The following is a 23,560-nucleotide window of genomic DNA, read 5'->3' as shown; positions in this document are numbered from 1 at the left end:
GTAGTACAACCATACATGCCAACAGACCCGATTCAGCCAGGAAATGTCCAATGTTTTTAAGCTCAAACGGGCTTTATTTGATCTGTCTCCTGTCTACAATCTCCTCTTTTTCAATGTAACTCAAAGGGGAAAATCAATACCCCAGTTTTTTTTCAAAATCTCCCTCTTACCAAGTTCAAAATGTTCGCAAGTATGGTACATTGGATCATGGAAGGAAATGGGGTAGGGAGATGGACTTGGATAACAGAGGACAGGAGGGACATGGAGAGGTGTACCAAACTGACCCTGCAGGGCAGGCATCAGGGTTTGCAGCAGCACAATACACCACACAGGGCATGCGGGACGTGAGTGCAGCACAACAATCCATAGAAAGCAAGAGGGAGGGGACAGGACCATGCACATGGACAACAGAGAACAGAAGGGCAAGAGGCAATGGTAGCTAGCTGACCATAATGGACAGACAGGAGAGAAAGCTGCAGCATAACAGACCATAAAGGGCAGGAGGGACGGATCAGGGGCATTACAATGGAACAGACACGCCAGGAGGGAGGGAGTAGGGGTCTGCACATGTAAACAGAGGGCTGGGGGCAAGGGGGCAGGACAGGAGCAGCAAGATAGCCATGGAGGTCAGGCAGGATGGGCACTAGAAGCAAGACACACCATGAAGAGCAACAGTGAGACTGTGATGGCATACACACAGACCATGGAGGGAAGGTGGGAGGGGGTCAGGGGCAGCTAACTGACCACACAGGGAAGGTGGGAGGGGCCATGGCAGCACAGGAGACCATGCATGGCAAGTGGGAGGGTTAGTGGCAGCACAATGGCTATGATGGGCAAGAAGGAGGGTGCAGGGGCATGCACAAAGGACGATGGAGGATAGAAGGGAAGGTCAGGACCTGTGCACAGACAAGAAAGTTCAGGGGAAGGTGCCTCACAACAGACCACACAGGGCAGGCAGGAGGAGCAGTTGCAGCACAACAGACCAGGGAGGGCAGAAGGGTGTGGCAGTACAATGGACCATGTAGGACTGGAGGAAGAGTATAGGGGCTAGGCATGTGGACAGACAGGGTGGAGGTGGCAGGGACAGGTTACAGTCATCTGACAATGCTAGGCAGGTGGGAGGGGAGTGGCAGCTCAACAGAACACTCAGAGTAGATAGGAGTGGCAGGTCCATGGAACATGGTGGGCAAAAAGGATGGAGCAGGGGCATGCACAAAGACATCGGAGGGCAGGGGGAAGGAGAATAGGGGCAGCAAGCTAAGCACAGAGTTTAAGCAGGAGGTCAATGATGGGGCATAGAATTGGGCAATGGAGGGCAGGAGGAGTGGACTGGTACATCATACTAAATTGAGGGCAGTGGCAGCACATCAGACCATGCATGGCAGGAGGGAGGAGGCTAGTCCATGGATTCACACAACAGAGGATAGGGAGGAGGGGGATGGGGCAGCAAGCGAACTGTTCAGAGAAGGCGGGTATTAGGAACTTTATTGTTTTTAAAACGTGTGTCTGTGCAAACTACTTAAAATATGAACAAGTATGCAGCATAATCTCACTTTTATTCAGGAAGAAGAGGACGTTTGTGACTGTGACTCCGGGCTCACTTGGCAGAAACACCCCCTGACCCTCCACCCCCTATCACAAAATGTAATGCCCGTGAAAAGGGTAGGTGAACACAGTGTTATATAGAACATAGTCCTGAGAGCACGATTGAAAATGAAAACTAGATATATTGTATGGTATAAACTATGCACCAAAAAGTGTGATATAAGATGAACCGGGCGTGAAATATAATATGCAATACATTGTGCGCAATGACAGATTCATTGGAGAGCGCGAGATAGCACAGGCACTAGCGCGTGCTATGCGATATGCGCCTTGGAGTGTAATATGCACAGGGCAGTGTTGTGTAACCTAACTAGTCTCTAAAGTTGTAATATAAAATATGTGCTGGGGAGTGTAACGTTGCATATGCACTGTGACAAAGATATGGATCCCAGATTGTAATATGTATGGCATAGCACTGTGCGTTATAACATAGGCATCGAGGAAGGCACGTTAGATGGGGCAATATAACCCGTGCGAAGACAAGTGTGGCATGACATATTCACGGGGTGGTGTTACAGTGCACATGGGCTAGAGAGTGTCATAGCATATGCACTAGCTAGTGGAATACAACACAGAGGTGTGTGGCACTCAGCAGGCAATGGTGGGTGTAACACAGCATTGGGCTCTGCCAGGAGCGCGCTGTGACTCTCAAGTGATGTTTGTCCCCTTTCCAGAGAGTAAAAAAAAAATTATTACACATCCGGCAGTGGATGTGTGTTTTATTAACCGTGAGGGGGGTTTCTTGCATAGTTTTGGACGAATTTTTGTCGAATCCCCTTTGAATGGCTTGGTGTGCATGTGTATTAAATGTGCCCGTCAATAGCTACCCATGTTTGTATAAATAAACGACAAGGGTGTCTACCGGGATTAGGCACGGTAGGGCATCAGACATGTCAGAGCTTCACTAGTGGTGTAAATACATTCCACGTGGATTCATTGTATGCATAGTCGCCTTTTAATGAATATCACGCAAATCGTCATGGTGATAGGTACGTACGGTTTGTCCAGCATGTCCTAGGTGTGTCTATAAATATATATTTTTTTAAAATAATAAAAAACAGTGGCTGGCCCTGGGGATTGGGGTCCAAAAAATATAATTAGGAGACAGGCCCTGGAGGATGGGGTCATCAGGGCCAATAAATTAGAATAAGAAGGGGAACCACACAGCCCCCCTTCTTAAAAAATTAAAATAAAAAAAAGACTGGCATCGCGCCGGAGGCCACGCCCCCTCCTTGCAGCACTCTGCAAACGCGCCCCCTGGCGAATTGTAAGTTGGGGAATTAATTCCTCCTCAATACTGAGGGTCCCTGAGGGCCAACTAGCCCAACAGGCATCTCCAGTATGCGCCAGGGAGCTGCGCTGCAGACAGGTGTTCTGAGACCAAGCCCCTTTTACACCTCTCTGCAACGCAGCTCTGTGGCGCTTACTGGAGGTACCTAGTGGTCTAGTTTGACCCTAGGGACCCTTAGGATTCAAGGGGACTTAATATTTCAACTTAGAACAGCCACAGGGCGCGTTTACACAGTGGTGAAGGGAGGGGACGGGGCCTGAGGTGACGTGTGCAAACACGCACTATGGCACGTTTTAAATTGGGGATATAATTTCCTTTCAATACTGAGGGCCCCTGGGGGCTAACTAGCCCACCAAGTGCTTCCAGTAAGCGCCACTGAGCTGCATTGCAGAGAGGTGGTCCAGGCCGTGCCACTTTTTACACCTCTCTGCAACGCAGCTCTGTGGCACTTACTGGAGGTACCTAGTGGGCTAGTTGGACCCTAGGGACCCTCAGGATTCAAATGAACTTAATCTCCCAACTAAAAACGGACACAGGGCGTGTTTACACAGTGGTGAAGGGAGGGGACGGGGCCTGAGTTAACGTGTGCAAAAACGGCCTGTGGCCTGTTTTAAGAGGTACTTTTAATCCCCCTGCCCTATTATATACTAGGGGCTTACAGAGGAGGTCATGCTAATCACAGGGGGACCCCAATGCATAATGTTCCCTAGTGTATGTAGGTGTTTTCACTGTATTCTAAGTGTCTTTTAACATAGCACTGGCTCTAGGACTGGTTAGTCAGACTCAGTTACCACCAGTATCCGTCTGAAAAAGTTGAGGGTACAGGATGATTTTGCAACAAGGCTTCTTTCTGCTCTTCTTTTTGTTCTTTCTGCACGTTATCCTTCTTCCTGCAGTTTTCTTCGTCTTTGAGGACTTCTGTTGCTTCTTTCTGCACTTCTTTTTTTTCTTTCTGTGCATTTTTTCTTCTTTCTTCACATGTCCTATCTCTGTAGGCATAGTTAGAAATTAGCATTTAAAAAACCTTTGAAATTCACAGAAAAAACCATAGGTTTCAGGCACGTTATAGTTAGGAATTAGCATTTAAAAAACCTCAGAAATTCACTGAAAAAACCATAGGTTTCAGGGGTGTTATAGTTAGCTGGACTTTTCACTTGTACAAAACCATTGAAATTCCCCCGTTATAGTTAGTTCAGCTAACTATAACTCGCGCGCCCGCAATGCACTGCTGATGACATCACATATTACATCACTCATGACATGGTCAGTGACATCACTCATGACATCACTGATGACATCTCAAATGACATCACTGATGACATCATCCTTGTGATAGAGTGGCAGACCTCCTCTCACCCTAATATAACCTTTGATACACACATTCAAAAATAGAGACTAAAATTTTCAAAACAATCGACATACCAATACCAGTTACAACAACCTCTTCAGTAATTCTAAGATCCACATACACATCCACTCATTCACCAACAGTCCTATACAGTCACTCATACATGTACTCACTCATCATATGTACTCATACACCTATACATCCTGTTACACAATGCCACTCATCCATAGTTACTCACACACATAGTCACTCATGCTAATAAAGAATCAAACATACATTTACTTGCATATACAGTTATACACACACCACCACACTTACTTCTACGGAAACTTACACATACTTAGTCTTTTAAACAATCACTTATAGAAACACATACTTATTCATCCAGGAACTCTTTCAATCTCTCACTCTCACATATACTCACTTATATACAACAATAGTCACATATACTAGTTTAAAACATATGTAGTTACTCATAAAGACACTATTGAGACAGTCATTCACTCACTAACACACCCATACACACACTCATCCACCCATACAGTCCTGCACACATGCTGTCTTCAACACATACAAACAGTGAGTCACTCATTCATGCACCTATGCACTACGTAATACCCCCCACCGAACCATGCAGACACTCAGACTGATACTCAAAAAACCAACTAATAACCTATATAGACACCCATGTAGCTACTCACCAACCCATGCAGCCACTTATACAAAAAGTGAGAGACTGATACAGATATTTACATATTTAAACATTACTCACTAAGCCATGTATTCACTATGATATACTTAATCAGTCAGTTACACAATCAATTTTTCAAAAACAAATCATCCATTTAGACACTTATATACCCATTTATTCTTCCATCGAGATATACATATATAAAACATATTTAATTTTCAGAAAAACACACATTCACTGGATGATGTCATCAGTGATGTCATCAGTGATGTCATTTGAGATGTCATGAGTGATGTCATGAGTGATGTCACTGACCATGTCATGAGTGATGTAATATGTGACGTCATCAGCAGTGCATTGCGGGCGCGCGAGTTATAGTTAGCTGAACTAACTATAACGGGGGAATTTCAATGGTTTTGTACAAGTGAAAAGTCCAGCTAACTATAACACCCCTGAAACCTATGGTTTTTTCAGTGAATTTCTGAGGTTTTTTAAAGGCTAATTCCTAACTATAACGTGCCTGAAACCTATGGTTTTTTCTGTGAATATATATATATATATTACCTACTGGCGGTCGCCAGTAGGTAGTTATAGTTAGGACCTATTTTCCATAGGAAATCTGCAACATTCTATTCCCAATAAGTCTGGCGCCGGTTTCCAATATATATATGTATATTTTTTTTCACTGAAAAAAACATAGGTTGAGTGATGTCACTGACCATGTCATGAACGATGTAATATGTGACGTCATCACCAGTGCATTGCGGGCGCGCAAGTTATAGTTAGCTCAACTAACTATAACGGGCGAATTTCTCTGGTTTTATATGAGTCAAATGTCCAACTAACTATAACGTCCCTGAAACCTATGGTTTTTTAGTGAATTTCAAAGGTTTTTTAAATGCTAATTCCTAACTATAACGTCTGTAAAACCTATGTTTTTTTTCAGTGAATTTCAAAGTTTTTTTAAATTTTATATTTTAATATTTATAAAACCTATATTTTTTCTATTTTTTGGTAATATTTTGGAACTCTATTATCCTTTTTTTTTATTTTAAAAATTATGGAATGTTTTATATCTTCAAAAAAAGTATGCATATATTTTATTTTTTTTAAACTGGAGTCCCGTACCAGTAGTGTACCAAGCTCCATCAGCACGCAAATCCTATCTGCCATATTGCTAAACTCGTAAAGGATGCGCATTTCGTATCCGACGGGTTCATGGCACCGCATCCCGCCTAACATCATATAAGTATAAGGTCGCGCCAGGTCCTGTGTTACATCATAGACGTATGGTGTCGCACTGGGTACGACATTCCCTCATTTTTGGGTTTCACCTAGGCAGCGCATTCGCTGTCTTGGCGAGAGATGCTGTATACAGTATTGTGGGGGAAGCTCCACCCACTTTCTGTCCATGCTTTTGATTGTCTCAAATCTGAAATGCTGCCTTCTCATTGGTTGCTGGCGTATTGGTCCCGTCTCCTTACTGCCATGACGTTATTTTTATAAGCAACTCTTTTGTTCCCCTGCCTCTCCCTGTTCCCTCCCAAAGTCCGTGACTTCTCTGACCCCACCCACTCCCGTTCCTGCCTTCTTCGGCGCCCGCATTTTTGTTTACAATGCAATAGGACTCGCGTAAACACGAGTCCTATTGCATTTGTAAATGCTTTTTTTTCCATATGATTGGCTGCCTGCATTCGCACTTTCTTTTGCCTGACCTGTCCACGCTCTCGCATGCACGTGATGCTTTACATCGTGCGCATGTGCGCCAAAAGTGTTACTCTGTAGTGCAGCGGCTGCCTCCGGCTCGGCACGGAGTGACTCGAACCATGCTTGGCTGACTGGCTGCAGGATGCAGGTGTGTTTGCCTCACTTTTCTTCTGAGCGGCTGCCGAGGCCCTGTGAATGAGCCCCTGTATAACCAGCTGTCCTTTGACACCAGACACTTGGCCCAACTGTGCCAACAGAGGTTTAATGTCTCTCACATGGGCAGAGGCCGCTGGTGACGGATAAGAGATCTGAAAAGGTGGCTGGAAGGGTTAGTTTGGGGACAGCGGGCCGGCTCTTGTGATAAGAGAGGTAAATAGGTCCAGTGAAAGGGGTCACCTCTTCAAACAAGTTTTAGCTGCCATCTCTTATTGGGTCTTCAGTTAAAGGACAGACCCCCACCTCTGAACAGAATAACAAAGTTAACAGACCCCTTATAATTATTTATGTAATATCTTATGTAGCATCGACTCCACCCAGTGGGGCTTCATAGCACAGTACGAGGCACTGTTAAATACGGCCGGTCAACCATTTATTGACTGCTGTAAACACGCTCCTAATGCAGTTGAAATCAGTTTTGCCTTTCTTTTAAGAAATACGTCCTAAACGCTGACAGTATGCTAGTTTTTTTATGTCTCAAAACTATATCTAAATAACTTTGAAGTGTATATGAGAGCAAGCGATAATCTAAAATATTTTAAACATTTATATATTTCTAACTGTAATAAACTTGCGTCGGGTGCGGTCTCCTTGCGTGCTGGGTGCGCGATTGCCATGTGACCTTAAAAAAAAGTATTTGATTAGTTCATAACATTTCCCATTGTAGCAGTTGGAGAATGCCACCCACTTTAGTCATTCTCTCTACAGCATTTGATAAGACACACCTTTTCTGCTTAGAGAGCTCTTTTGAAAACTTTTTGCAATGTACACATATCTTACACTACACACAACATGTGACCATCATCAACCAGAGGTAACATGATTGAATACGCTGTCCACAGCACAATGTAATGTGGTACAGCCCTGGGGCAGTATCATGCATAGATAATGAACACACAGACACAGATAGATAGTGGAAATGGGTACGGGCACATGCGCTCGACTCCTTTTTATTACCAGGGTTCCATATCCAGTAACGTCTGTGCTGGATGCGTGTGGGGTGATTGTAAACCAGCCCTCAGGGAATGGTTGCTACTAGCATCAACTACAACAGTAATCATTGGATCACACACAGAGATTCAATAATAAAAGGGTCAATAGTTTGTGCTGCAGTAAGGTAGGGACAGTAGATGTGAAATAATACACAAAAGATTCTATCGTAAAAGAACCTTTAACTTGTGGTATACTGAGATACAGGCAGTAGATCTGAAATAATACACAAAAAGATTGTATCATAAAGGGTCCATCAGTTCTAGTGCACTCAGATAGCCACATCAAAAGCATTCAGCAACTGCACAGCCAGCGATGATGCGTGCTGCGGGCGGGCCATACTAGGAGCAATGTCTGTTGCCCACAGGACTGCATCATCTACAATAGCGAATTGTGAACACTGCTGTCTGCAGTGTAGGCCAGAGAGAGCAGTCAGCAAGGGCCCACAGCAACGTAAATCAAAACAATTCGAATTGCGATCTCTGCTGTCCACAGTGTAGACTGTTATTCAGTGTTTTTTTCCACTACCAAGAAGAATTTGGTCATGGTAGTAAACCTATAACTCATCTAAAAAAAGTTCTTCAAGCAAGTATACTAAAAGGATATTGTGTATATTTCAATAGACGTTGTAGTTAGTTGCCTACTGGACTCTGTAATTAAACAATCACCACTCGATCTGAATTGTGAGCCCTGCTGACCGCAGTGTAGGCCAAAAGCAGTGGTCATTAACGCCTCACAGCCACGTGTTGTTGGATTCGGAAGCACAGAGTTGGTTGACCCTGATCGGAGGGGGTACACAGAAATCATCACAGACTTTAACTTCTGACATCCTCAATCATAGAATCAAGACCCCGTTTCACTGTTCAGACCTGCTGTACCGCGATGTACTCCAGCGACTGCAGTCAGCCAAGCCCAGTAATCATGTGCAGCAGTTAGCTACGGAAGCGCAGAGTGTGATGCAGTGTAAGGGAGTTGTGTGAAAACCAAGCAGCAGGTAATATCGGACATCATCCATTCTGGGATCAAGACACCGTTCCACTGTTGGGACCTAAAGTTGGTTGCACCTGGTCAAAGGGAGTACCTTCATCTCCACTCTCAAAAGCAGTTCTAACATCGTCCATTGTGGGATCAAGACACCGTTCCACTGTTGGGACCTAAAGTTGGTTGCACCTGGTCGAAGGAAGTACCTTCATTTGCACTCTCAGATGCAGTTCTAACATCGTCCATTGTGGGATCAAGACACAGTTCCACTGTTGGTACCTGTTGGACTACTGTGTTAGTAGTATACAGAGCACTCCACGGTGCTGGACCTCAGGCTGGGCACTGTGTGCCTGTGTCGCGGTAGCCAGCGTTGATCTCATGAGCCTTCCGAGCTCACAGACCTCGGCCCAAGAGCTTTCGCCCGGCACATGGTGGGCCCTCTTTCAAATACAGCGGTGTCGAAAGGTGAACTGTGGGGCATATATGCGTCGCAGCGACCATGACGGTTTCTGGGTACCAGTAGGCTGAGAGCATCATTCACACAGCCACCTTCGTTCACACCGTCAGCCTTGTGGCGGTGTAAGCTGCGCAGACCTGGCAGACACGTTCGCCATTCCGGAAGAGAACCAGACCCAGAGAAACATGCCTTTTATTCCTACCCCTACGCTAGCCTTGCGTACGCCGAGCCAGCCCACCACGCTAAAGATTTTTTGGGGGGGCGGTACAAATGCGCTCTGTTTTCATAATCTTCCCTACTGACTGTACTATCATGGTTGCGTCCACTGTCCACTTCACTCAATAGACCATCAGTGTATGTTGACATGTACATGTCTGTGCTCTGCATACTCAAGTCTGTCCGGCACATCCCCTCAACACTTTGCATTGTATACTTTTATAATCGAGAATCACTTGCCACCTTCGCACATACTTTGCTCCCATCTCTCCCCGCATTCTGCATTGTGTGGCAGAGGTGCCATGCAATGTTTGGTTTGTGTACATGGCTAGCCACGGTTCCCACAGTACGTAGTGTTGTTGTGTCTGCTAGGTGTACATGTTGTTTGTCATGTTGTATGTGATTGTATAAGGTAGCATGTTTATTCACGAGCAGTGGTTTCTCCCATTTACATATTGCTGTCTTAGAGAGGATACAGAAGGTTTTCTCACAGGTGAAAAGTGCGACCACAATTGCAGTCATTCATTACTATGCAAGAATGTCCAACTGCACGACACTTCTAAGTTTACAGCCCCCAATCTTGTGTGCTTTCTTAAAAGCACGCCAACTCCCACAATCAGACCAACATTCACACAGCTTTCTAACGGCAGTTATCTGCTTCTTAATAACATGGACTGCTACGGAATGTGAGCTGGCATGCTGTATGTCCTTACTGTTTCAAACTGAGTAACTTCCTGTGGCAATCTCTATTCCCACCCACACAAAGTAACTCCCAAAGTTCAACTTGGCCTTCAATACCTACTTTAAAAACAGATTTCATTAAACTGAGCAAACTGAAAGCGCTTTTGTTTCAAACAGAAGTATCCCTCACTTCTGCAAAAGAAATGTATCGACTGCAGATAGCACGAACTTCAAGTAAAATACAGTCCCATTTAAATACGAACCTCCCATTACACTTTGTGAATTGTTACACAATTTTCAACACATCTGACACTGAAGCTCTGGCACACTTTTTTAACACTGTCTCCTCCGGCATTGTCACTGGCTTTCAAACAGTTTTTGGTATAATACCAGACTTCATTGATTTGATCATCTCTGGAATAACAGGAACAGTGCCCATAATTCTCGCTCTGTTTGCGGCAATCCTACTACTATTTTTGCTTGTAAAAAATGGCTGCGCTCCCTGTGGTAACAAGCATGTCCGACAGAATACGCTTCTACGCGAAGCTACATCAATACCGTGAAAAAATGGAACAACTTTTCGGCTGCCTGCCCCTATCTATTATCGGAGCTAGCTACAACATGACATTTATTTACACATATGCAATCTGGGTGCAACCATCTTTTTATTGCAAAACTTGCCCAGTCTACTGGCGAATGGATCTTTGCCTTGCCAACATCCCAACAATTGCTCCCGATATCCAGCAGCTAATGGAGTATCTTGAAAACCATGAACTTGATTGTTCGGGCAATGGAGCAATGGCGGATGCAACGCAAAATGGTATCCTGGCGGAATGGGATTTCTGCGCAGCCACGAAAGATCTCCTGCAACGTGCGACCTTTGACAACATCGCAGATTGCCTGCCAATTCAAATTGCCACTCCAACATTCGAGGAACATTACTGTACCTTCGGGGATATGAATTGGATCGCTTTGCTTTTCTCACATGATGGCAACAATCGCCTCTTGGAAAATTACGCATCTCAAGCCGCTGAAGAACTTCCGGACTGCAATCTTCAAGACTTGTAAGAAATTCACGTTATTCTTGGATTGACTTTTTTCCAACTTTTTTGACTTTTTCCTATTCATTTTTTTAATACACTTCAATTGAACTATTTTCATATAATAACTTTCTAAGTATGATCAGGCATTTGAACTCTGTTTTCATTATTGCCCCTTACGTCTCCAGCCTAACCAGGCATGGGTGATGTATGGCCTATTCAAATACGCTATTTACTTGCTAAATTAGCCTAAACCCGACATCCATTTTGAAACCATGTCTATTCTTTGTGCACACGTCTCTCTTCCTCCCTGTTATCCAGGAAACCCTTCCACACAAATTAGCTCATCCTCAGCCTCTGCTCACGAGCTGGCGATCAAGATAAAAAGACACAACATTGTTTAGGAACTGGTTGGCACAGTGTGGTAATCGTATCCTACCTTTATTTTCATTATAGAATTTAGTCATTCATGTCTAACAGCTATTGTTTATGTCACATGGAACTGTAACATGTAATGTGGAATACACTGATGCAGGAGCTTAGGTTTGAATACAGCAGAAGCAGTTGGAGTGTGCCTCTGCTGGATGCCTTAGCTCTTGCACCAGTGGGTCCATTTATGGCACTTAAATAAAGACACTTTTTATATAACTTGAAGACTCCATTGCTTTACTACACACAGCCACTTTCTTAGACACACCTGATTTCACCATTTGTCTTCTGTGGCATTGCAATATTCTGCATTCGAGTCTGCAGACCGGTAGGGGTGAGTAGTTCGCTTCCCACTCCCTGTATAGTATAAACGCATACTAACACTACTTACACAGGTATGCTACAGCGGGCAGTATCCTACAGCGCCCACAGCACATCCCTTTACAGCAATCAGCTCAAGGCTTAGGCTCACAGTTTGATCCCCGAGTCTTTAGACCGGTAGGAGTGAGTAGTTTGCTTCCCACTCCCGCTATAGTCTAAACGCATACTAACACCACTTGCACAGCTATGCTTCAGTGGCCAGTATGCTACAGTGCCCAGAGCACATCAGTTTACAGCAATCAGCTCACGGTTTAAGCGCACGGTTTCATCCCCGAGTGTACCGGTACCTTACCTCAGCACCATCTCACTCTGGTCAAAACAGCACTTTCACACTGGTAGGGGTGAATACTTCGCTTCACACTCCCTGTATAGCACACCCTAACCACCCCACAGAGCTCACAGCGCTCCTACCCTCCTTTTTACTACTTTTTTCACCCTTTTTTCCCCTTACTCACTTCAACACAATCACAAAATGGCTGCCAACACTTCCTATTTGCAACCGTTCGCAGCCAATAACCAGCAAGCTTGTGCTCGTAACGCCTCAGCCAATCAGATGGCAGAATTCCCAAACATCGATATCTGTAAATTTTGATATTTCTCCAAAACTACTGAACGGATTTTCACCAAATAAACAAAAGTGTGCTTTCTAGACCAAGACCCTTCTCCCTGCCAAATTTGGGGTAATTCCGTTCACCCGTTCGATCTGTAGCCTTGTCTAAAGTTTCCTATAGAAATTGCACGGAGAAAACACGTTTTTGAACCCCCTTTTTTCTCATCCCCTCTTGAGGAATCTCCCACCAAACATTTAACATAGGAGCTGATATGATCACAGAATTAGTTTGGAAAATATCATGAAGATTCATCAAACGATGTCAAAGTTATAAGCAAAACAAAAAATGCTCTTCCTATGGAAACTTGGTCCTAACTATAACTACCTAATGACTACCGCCAGTAGGTAATATGGTGGTTACCAGTTGGGACAGGAGGTCGTGGTGGAAGTTAAAAGATGCAACTCAGCGCAAGCAGGATTTCACATCACCCACTGGGGTTTTATTGAATTTGAATTGTGCACAGCATGACAACTCACTTGAGGATACGGTATCAGGTGAATAAGAGGTGCTCGAACTGCCTTTCTTTGCTTGAGACATTGCCTGTGACAAGGTGCGAGTTAGCATGAAACGCACGAAACGCGTCGGCTTTAAAGAATACGATGTGAGATGCCATGAACGACTGCGCTGCAGCTTCCATTAAACAATGATAAAGATACCTACCCGTGTGGGCTCTTCCTAGGGGGCAACCTGTTGTGACTGAATATATATATATATATATACATATATATATATATATATACATATATATATATATATATATATATGTTCCACTCTTGCTTGAGAACACCCACCACCTCCAGAACAGAGGGCGGGTCGGCGGACCACCCAAACATGGTCTGATTATATTCACCACACTTCCAGACAGGAATGTCGACGCCATGTCTTTACAAAAAAATGCTCTGAATGTGAGCTGTTAATGTTAGATGCGTTTCGCCTGCCCAGCAGGCTTGCTCACTAACGAGTAACTTAGTGAGCAAGCATGCTGGGCAGGCGAAACACATCTAACACTAACATTAACAGCTGACATTAAAAGCATTTTTTCGTAAAGACACGGCACCGACATTCCTGTCTGGAAGTGTGGTGAATATATATATATATATTCACTTAAAAAACCATAGGTTTCACACATGTTATAGTTAGGTGGATGTTTCACTCGTAAAAAACCAATGAAATTCCACCGTTATAGTTAGTTCAGATAACTATAACTCGCGCGCCCGCAATCCTCTGCTCATGACGTCACATATTATATCACTCATGACATGGTCAGTGGCATCACTCTTGACATCACTGATGACATCATCCTTGTGATAGAGTGGCGGTCGTGCGAGTTATAGTTATCTGAACTAACTATAACAGTGGAATTTCATTGGTTTTTTATGAGTGAAATATCCACCTAACTATAACATGTGTGAAACCTATGGTTTTTTAAGTGAATTTGCAAGGTTTTTTAAATGCTAATTCCTAACTATAATGTGTGTGAAACCTATGGTTGTTTAAGTGAATTTGTACGGTTTTTTAAATGCTAAGTTATGTATTTATAAATTTTTTTTTATATATATTTCTTTTTCAATAAACTACGTATTCAATTATGATTATTTTTTTTATGGTTTTTCACGGTGCGCGCACGGTGCGCGCACCCCCGTGATTTAAAAAAAAATGTTTTAAATGTTTTTTTCTGCCTTCGGGGTCCTTCAGGAACCCCCTGACAAAGGCTAGGGGGTCAGGAACTCTCTACCCTGCCCCCTTTTCACGTTCGCCACCTTCCTTTTATAATCTCGCACTGAAAACAAACAAAATGGTGGCCGACACTTCCTGATTTCGACCGATTCGAACGTTGACTGACATGTAACAACCAATCAGAATTACGCTCGCGCACGTTAGGGTGCGCGCACGGTGCGTGCACGGTGTGCGGCTATAGATATGTATGTGCTTTTAACTGTAATTTCTCAGGAACTACTGAACAGATTGACTCCATATATGCAAAAGGCACATCCCTGACCTGAGGACTACCTCTCTGCCAAATTTCAAGTAATTCTGTTCAGCCGTTCGGGCTGTACCTTCGACTAAAGGTCCTATGGGAAAATGCATGGGGAAAACGCGTTTTGGGATCCCCTTTTTTCTCGGCCGAGACTTTCAGGGTAGCAGCTGAGCGGAGCGCCCCATTAGTTTTGAAAATTTCGCGAAGATTCGTCAACCGGCGCCAAAGTTATTCAAAATAGAATTTTGAGATTTCCTATGGAAACACGGTCCTAACTATAACTATCTACTGGCGACCGCCAGTAGATAATATATATATATATATAATCTACTGGCAGTCGCCAGTAGATAGTTATAGTTAGGACCACGTTTCCATAGGAAAAGCATTTTTTCATGTGCTTATAACTTTGGCGTCGTTTGACAAATCTTTATGAAATTTTCCCAAAAGTTTCTTTTTTTTTGATCAGCTCCTATCTGGAAAGTTTGGGGTGATTGGTCAAGGGGGGGCTGAGAAAAAAGGGGATCCCAAAACGTGTTTACTCAATGCATTTTCCATAGGAAACTTTAGACAAGGCTACAGGTCAAACTGCTGAATGGAATTACGTCAAATTTCGCAGGGAGAAAGGTCTTGGTCCAGAAATCACGCTTTTGTTGAAATGGTGTAAATCAGTTCAGTAGTTTAGAAGATATTAAAGGAAAAATATCTATATATATATATATATATATCTGGGCGGAGCCTAACTCCTGAGCACGAGCTTGCCTCTGATTGGCTGCTAACACTTCAAACCAGGAAGTGTCTTCTGATTGGCTGCTAACCAGGAAGTGTTAGCAGCCATCTTGTGCCTCACATCGAGTGAAAATATAAAACAAAGGTCCCGGGGCAATTTAATATAGCGGAGCTCTGTCTGTGCGAGATACCCCTTTCACGCTCCCTCTGCCCACATCACCAGCTCACAACTACGCCTTTAGAAGGCAGTCCGTTGGCTTGCAGCTCTCTACCTTTGCGAGCTAGCACGCTGCTGTGCCTCTTTGTGAGCGGACACGTCACATTTGGCAGGGAGAAAGGTCGTGGTCCAGAAAGCACGCTTTTGTTTAAATGAGGTAAATCCGTTCAACAGTTTTTGAGAAATATCACATTATACAGATATCGATATTTGAGAATTCTGACATCTGATTGGTTGAGGCGTAACAAGCACGAGCTTGCGGCTCATTGGCTGCAAACTGTTTAGACTAGGAAGTGTTGGCAGCCGTTTTGTGATTCAGTCCGTCAGCTCGTATCTCTCTGTAGTTCTACCTCTGCGAGGCAATACTGAAAATATACCGGAGCTCTGTCTGTGCGAGATTCACGTTTCATGCTCCCTCTCCCCACATCACCACTTCGCAGCTATGCCTTTAGATGCCAGTCCGTCGGCTCGCAGCTCTCTAGCTTTGCGAGCTAGTACGCTGCTGTGCCTCTACCTCTGCAGGCTAGTACGCTGCTGTTCCTTTGGGAGCGGACAAACCCATAATTCTCCCTCTGCGAGTCGAGCCCACGGGCTGCAGCTGTCCCTCTGCGAGCCTGGGTGCGAACTGCTGATAAGTCACACTATATGAGCATTGAAAAGCCATTTTGTGATTCAGTCCATCAGCTCACATCTGTCTGAGGCAACTCTGAAAACATACCGGAGCTCCATCTGTGCAAGATACCCCTTTCACGCTGCCTCTCCCCACATCAACAGGTAACGCACCCTCTTCCCACAACACCAGCATACCCCCAATAACCTTCTTGGGCCCGCAAGTCTCCCTCTGCGAACCACCGGTCAGCTCGCAGCTCTTCGAGTGTGACTTCTCGGGCCCGCAGTTGAATCTGTGAAGCAAAGTCTGGAAATATACAGCAGGTCTCTCTCTGCGAGATACCCCCTTCACGCTCCCTCTCCCCACATCACTGTACCTCAGCTATCCCTTTGGAAGCCGACGGCCCGCACCTTTCCCTATACCTGTCGGCCCGCAGCTGTTCCAGCCAGTCGGCTCGCAGCTCTTCATCTATGAGCCAGCCTGCCGGCTCGCAAGTCTCTGGGAACAGATGCAATGGAGCCAACGGTCACGCAGGTCGGACACCCAACACTGCTCCGACACCCCCAGCAGCAGCTCCTTGTCCGCCATACCCCTCACCCCCACCCCCACAAACAAATGTGACAGTCACGTTAGGGAATCTTGATCGTAAAAAATGGCTCAGATGCTTGTGAGGTTGGACAAATATGAATCTTAGTCATGTATGGATTTACATATAAAACATTCTATTTAAACAAAAGAACAAAATAAAAGTAGGTACAGGTATGGCGTGTCATCCCTCGACAATTTGTGAATCACAGCCTGCAAGACAAAAAGAAAGATAAGATGGTGCTTCATGTGTGCAGCAAAGGAGAGAGAATCACAGCCTGCAAGACAAAAAGAAAGATAAGCTAGTGCGTCATGCGTCGAGCAAAGGAGAGAGAAAGAGTGAGAGAGAGGAAGAGAGAGAGAAAGAGTGAGAGAGAGATTAAGACAGAGAAAGAGAGAAAGAGTGAGAGAGAGAAAGAGTGAGATACAAAGAGAGAGAAAGAGAGAAACAGTGTGAGAGGAAGAGAGAGAGAAAGAGTCAGAGAGAGGAAGAGAGAGAAAGAAAGAATGAGCGAGAGAGAGAGGAAGAGACAGAGAATAAGAGAGAGACAGAGTGTGAGTGACAGAAAGGAAGAGATGGAGAGTGAGTGTTGACACTGTGGAGAAAATCTTCACAGCTCACCTTTCTGCCACTGGTGTGTCTCCAACCACGTGCCGGGACATAATGCAGCCCTCCAGTTTAGTCATCTGAAACATAGTATAAAAAGAGTAATGGCAGCCCTCCAGTTTAGTAATCTGAAACATAGTATAGAAAGAGTAATGGCAGAGTACATACAACTGTACAATTTGTGAATCACCTCCTGCAAGACAAAAAGAAAGATAAGATGGTGAGTCATGCATCCAGCAAAGGAAAGAGAGAAACGGAGAAAGTGAGAGAGAGAAAGAAAGAAAGAGTGAGAGAGAGGAAGACAGAGAAAGAGAGAAAGAGTGAGAGAGAGAAAGAGAGAGATACAAGGAAGAGAGAAATAGAGAAACAGTGTGAGAGAGGGAGAGCGAGAGAGAGAGAGAGAAAGAGTGAGAGAGAGGAAGAGAGAGAAAGAAAGAATGAGAGAGAAAAGAAGATACAGAGAAAGAGAGAAAGTGTGAGAGAAAGAAAGGAAGAGATAGAGACTAAGAGAGAGATAGAGTGTGAGTGACAGAAGGAAGAGATGGAGAGGGAGAGTGAGTGTTGACACTGTGGAGTAAATCTTCAGAGCTCACCTTTCTGCCAACGGTGTGTCTCCAATCACGTGCTGGGACATAATGCAGCCCTCCAGTTTAGTCATCTGAAACATAGTATGAAAAGAGTAATGGCAGAGTACATACAACTGCACACGCGTAATTCTCTGTTTCGCCCCTGGGCACTCAGGCTGCTGCACCCCATCCACTCCCACCACCCACAGGTGTCTGCCCGCCCCTGCGTACCCAGGTCTCACTGCTCACCTTTTCCCAGACTCCCATTGCCCAGAGGTGTCTGTCCGGCCTGCGCACTCAGGCTGTTGCACACCATTGACTCCTGCTGCCCAGAGGTGTCTGCCCGCGTCTGCGCACCCAGGCTGCTGTACCACATCCAGTCCCACTGCCCAGAGGTGTCTGTCCACTGCTGTACACCCAGGCTGCTGCACCCTATCCACTCTCAGTGCCCGGAGGTGACTGCTCGTTCCTGCGCACCAGGCTGCTGCACCCCATCCACTCCCAGTGCCCGGAGGTGTCTGTCTGCTCTTGTGCACCCAGGCTGCTGCACACTATCCACTCCCACTGCCCAGAGGTGACTGCCCGCTGCTGCGGAAACAAGAGAGGAAGAGAGAGAGAAAGAGTGTGAGAAAGAGAAAGAGAGAAACAGAGGAAGAGTGAGAGAGAAAGAGAAAGAGAAAGAGTGAGACAGAGACAGAGAGGAAGAGAGAGAGAAAGAGAGAAACAGTGGGGCATATTTACAAGCAGGCGATAAAAAATTATCGCCGCTTTGGCAGCCGTTTTCGGCCGAAAAGCGGCGATAATTTTATCGCCTAATTAGCAAGGCCACGCTAACGCGTGAAACCTTGCTTCAGCGTGGGGATTCTTTATGCCCAGCTTTGCATCTCTAATGAGATGCAAAGTGGGTGTTCCTGACCTAACATGACAGGAGAAATGTCGATAGGCGACATTTCTCCTATCATCAAGCCCCACGCTATGAAGCATAGCGTCAGGAAAAGTAGCGATAACCCCTGTTATCGCTACTTTCCTTACGCCTGCTTCAGGACTGACTTAGCCATGATATTCTATTGAGGGTGGATATCATGGCTAAGTTTGTGAGTCCCTATCATCAAGCTAACGCCACATTGTGTGACATTATCGCTGGGTTTCCAGCCATAATCTAACGTAAGCCAGTTAGCGTGAGGATTTTTATCGCTGAGGAGATAAGCGTTGTTAATAGCACGCTATCTCAGCGATAAAAATCCACGTTACCCGGCAATAATTATCCTCACGCTAAGAGCGCTGAGCGATAATTATCGCCGGGTGTTGCTGATATGCCCCAGTGTGAGAGAGAGGAAGAGAGAGAGAAAGAGTGTGAGGGAGAGAAAGGAAGAGATGAGGAGGGTCAGTGAGTGCCCACACTGTAGACAAAACCCTCACAGCTAACCTTTATGCCACCACTGTGTCTCCAACCACATGCCGGGACCTAGTAGAGCCCTCAAGCTCCCACATCTGAAACATAGTACAGAATGAGGAATGGCAGAGTATATACGACTGCGCACGCCTAAATCGCTGTCCCACCGCTGCGCACCCAGGCTGCTGCACCCCATCCACTCCCGCCGCCCACAGGTGTCTGCCCGCACCAGCGCACCCAGGTCTCACTGCTCACCTTTTCCTGCACAGGGCACCCACCACATCATGCAGCCCCGCTCCGCAGGCCAACGGGTCTCACATTTGGTGCTGCCTCTTGATTTTGCAATGGCAGAGGACATACCAGTGCACCCATCATCATCGCAGGTTGCACACCCACTCAGCACTTGCAGTGCCACTAACTCAGTGACCAGTGAGGCCAAGCACGTGGCGGTAGGCCTCCGCTGTTCGATGGCTCAGGCCTACACTGAGGTCCAGCAGGGCACACAAAATATGAGCTGTGTGGACCACCGGGATGGGGCATCATCGCGGGCTGCATACCCGCTCAGCACTTACAATGCTCCTACCTCAGTGTACCGAAACTCACCGTCCCATGGCGGTGTACCTGTGCCAGCCGCAGTGCATCCAGTGTACCAAGTCTGAAATGGAAATGGCATCTGGTCATTTTTATTAGCAGGGTCACGTGTCCTGTGACGCCTGTGCTTGATGGGTGTGGTGTGGGTGTAAACCAGCCGTCAGGGAGTGGCTGTAGTGTACTGTCAGCTAGACCTGTGGGCAGCAAATCACTACAATGAAAAGCTGGGCCATATAGCGTTGTTGTCCCTCCCTTTATGTGTAAACGGATTGGGCCGGCCTGGCGTATGCCAGACCTGCATGAGGCTGTGAACAATGACTCTGAAGCTCTGGGCGTGGTTGTGTCCTGGGCTGTATGAGGAATCAATTGATTCAGGTGTCCCTGTTGTAGTGCTGCCGCCACCCGAGCCGCAAGCGCCAATGTGTCACCCTGTACTCTTAGTATTGTGTGCATTATTATTGGTGGGTGACTTGCGTTCTTCACACATTTTGGTTTGCACATCTCGCTACATTCAGCTATTGTGTGGCTGGGGGGCCATGTCGTTTTTGGAAGGTCCGCTGTCCTGTTGTGCGCTGCCTCGGTGGTGGTAGGGGGGTGGTCCAGGGGGAGGTCCTGAGGGTGGTGGCAGTGGGTTTTGTGGACTTCTTGGGGGTCGGAGGTGCATGAACAGTAGCTCTATGACATGTGTTGGTCTTCAGATGTGATTCTGGGATGGGCTCCTTTTCACACTGTAGGTAGTCGTCCTACTTTACACCAGTAAAAGGCAGATGTTACACTCCTACTGCTAACACAGCTTATCGCCTGTTTTACGAACGCACTGCAGATTTGGCTGCTAGTTGAAAATATCGAGAAATGGTGTTTTTGTGTTATTTTTGTACAGGAAGGCCTACTCTGCATATTATTTGCATTAGTGGCGATATCTTCTGTTTTAACCAGGTTGAGAATGGAATGATAATTTAAAATCACTGAAAAACTATAGGTTTCATGAACAATATAATTAGAAATTGACATTTAAAAAAGCTTTGAAATTCACTGAAAAAAACGTAGGTTTTCCATACGTTATAGTTAGAAATTAGCATTTACGAAACCTTTGAAATTCACCGAAAAAAACATATATTTTAGGGACGTTATAGTTATAAATTAGCATTTAAAAAACCTTTGAAATTCATGAAAAAACCATAGGTTTCAGGGGCGTTATAGTTAGTTGGTCATTTCACTGGTACAAAAACAGAGAACTATGGAACGTTATAGTTAGTAGAGCTAACTATAACTCGCGCTCTCGCAATGCACTGCTGATGATGTCACATATTACATCACTCATGACATGGTCAGTGACATCACTGATGGCATCTCAAATTACATCTCTGATGACATCATCCACGTGATAATCTGATACACATCATCACACCCTAATATAACCTTTGATACACCCACTCTAAAATACTGACTACCATTTTCTACACCATAGACAAATCAATGGCAGTTACTATATACACACTGACTACTTCCTAATTATACACACACATTCATTCATTCACCCATACAGTAACTCATACATACAGTCACTCATCAATACAGCACTATTATATGTACTCATACACCTATACAAACACTTATACACCGTCACTCATCCATAGAGTTATTGACACACCTAGCTAGTCATGTAAAGAATCTATAACACTGCCTTTTACTCACCTATACAGTTATACATTCACTATCTAACCTATTCATACAGATACTAACATATACTTACTCTCTTTTACAATAACTGACAAAGGTACACACTCATTGATAAAGCCACTCTCACAATTACTCACTATCACATAGAGTCATTTATATACTCCAACACTCACATATACTGCCTTTCACATATGTAGTTACTCACACATATACGAGTGATATATACATTCTTTCACCAACACACTGATACACACACTCACTTACCAAAACAGCTATTTCCACATGCACTATTTAACCCATACACCCAGTAAATTAGTCACTCACACATGTTGGCAGAAAGTCACACACCGCCCACCCACCTAAACACACAAACACTGAGCCACCCATACAAATACTTATGCTACCAATATGTAACCCATATAGACAGTCATGTACCTAATCATCAACCCATGCAGCAGCTTATTCAACAACTGAGAGACTGATACAGACATTCACACAGTTTAGTCACTAACCCATGCATTCAGTAAGAGACATTTAATCACTAACTTATACAGTCAGTCACACACCTATTAAATCCTCCACCCAGACACTTATACACCAACTCATTCTTCAATACACCTTGGCATTAACATATATAAAAAAATATTTAAACTTTACAAACACACACATTCACTGGATGATGTCATCAGTGATGTCATTTGAGATGTCATCAGTGATGTCATTTGAGATATCATCAGTGATCAGTGATGTCACTGACCATGTCATGAGTGATGTAATATGTGATGTCATCAGCAGTGCATTGCGGGGGCTCAAGTTATAGTTAGCTCTACTAACTATAATGTTCGAATTTCTCTGTTTTTGTACGATAGAAATGACCAACTAACTATAACGTCCCTGAAACCTATGGTTTTTTCAGTGAACTTCAAAGTTTTTTTAAATGCTAATTTCTAACTATAACGTCCCTGAAACCTATGGTTTATTCAGTGCATTTCAAAGGTTTTTTAAATGCTAATTTTTACTATAACGTCTGTAAAACCTATGTTTTTTTTCAGTGAATATATATATATACATACACATTATATACATACATCTAAAGTGTGGTGACACCTATGTGCGGGGGAAGGAGAGAGCAAATTGTATCTGTGTATGGAAGGCAACTAATGTGATGAAGAAGATGTAGAGGTGTGAATGGCGAATAATAAAACATTTTATTTAAAAAAAATACATCTAAAGTGTGGTTCCATATTAAGTTTGACTATAGGCTATAGTTAGTGCGTCTCATGTTACTAGTAATTATAGTTAAAAGGTATTCACTTTAAGTTAGTAATAGTTAATGTAGGCCTCAGTGAAATACTTTTTGCGAACATCGAAACTGCGCTATTGGCTGTTGCTCATTATCATAGTTGCAGTAGATAACTAAATTAATTATAGCAATTGTGCTAGTTTTTCCATGAACTGTCTATACTTGCAAGTTGTGTTTGATTTTAAGTAAAATAATGAGTCTTTTGCACCTGTGTCCGAGATATTCTAATCGTGATGTAACAGCTTGTGTAATTGTGAGTTTCCTTTGTGTGGTGCCTGGGAAGGAGAGCTAAGAGATCTTATTCACAAAATGCTGAATTCTGATTTGTTTCAATTTTGCATTGCTGAGTAAGTCGAATTCAGATTGTTACTGTCTAGATCTGTATTAAAATGCTCATGTTTTCTCTTTCGAGAGAAGGTGCACCTTTCTTCTCTCTTGAGAACTTATGCTTACCTTTGCCTGCTCAGAGTTAAACACTCAAGCACATTTATTTTTATTTTTTTCCAATAGAACCAACATTTGGTTGTGCCTTGGAGGCTTTACTTGCTGACAACTGCTACTTAAACCTCCCTGACCTCATTTGAATTGTTAGCTTATCTGTAGGAAATATTCCTTCAGGTGAAATTGAACCTTATTTGATTTTCTTACAACTATCTTTAA

General features: G+C 44.3%; 1 protein-coding gene and 1 long non-coding RNA gene across 2 annotated transcripts in view; both read right to left on the bottom strand.

Annotated features, from left to right (window-relative positions):
- The window catches only part of LOC146833817 (dimethylaniline monooxygenase [N-oxide-forming] 2-like), a 602,486-nt gene that overhangs the window by 526,583 nt on the left and 52,343 nt on the right, over positions 1-23,560 (bottom strand). The gene's annotated exons all lie outside the window — the stretch shown is intronic.
- On the bottom strand, positions 16,846-20,996 carry LOC146833818 (uncharacterized). The gene is made up of 4 exons (XR_014960621.1): positions 17,961-20,996; positions 17,536-17,560; positions 17,383-17,447; positions 16,846-16,973 (listed from the first exon to the last, which is right to left on the bottom strand). It is a non-coding gene; the product is annotated as an uncharacterized LOC146833818 (long non-coding RNA).

The sequence above is a fragment of the Triturus cristatus genome, chromosome 4_2 (genome assembly GCF_964204655.1).
Source record: "Triturus cristatus chromosome 4_2, aTriCri1.1, whole genome shotgun sequence".
Classification (NCBI taxonomy): domain Eukaryota; kingdom Metazoa; phylum Chordata; class Amphibia; order Caudata; family Salamandridae; genus Triturus; species Triturus cristatus.
This window is presented reverse-complemented; position numbering and strand designations above follow the sequence as displayed.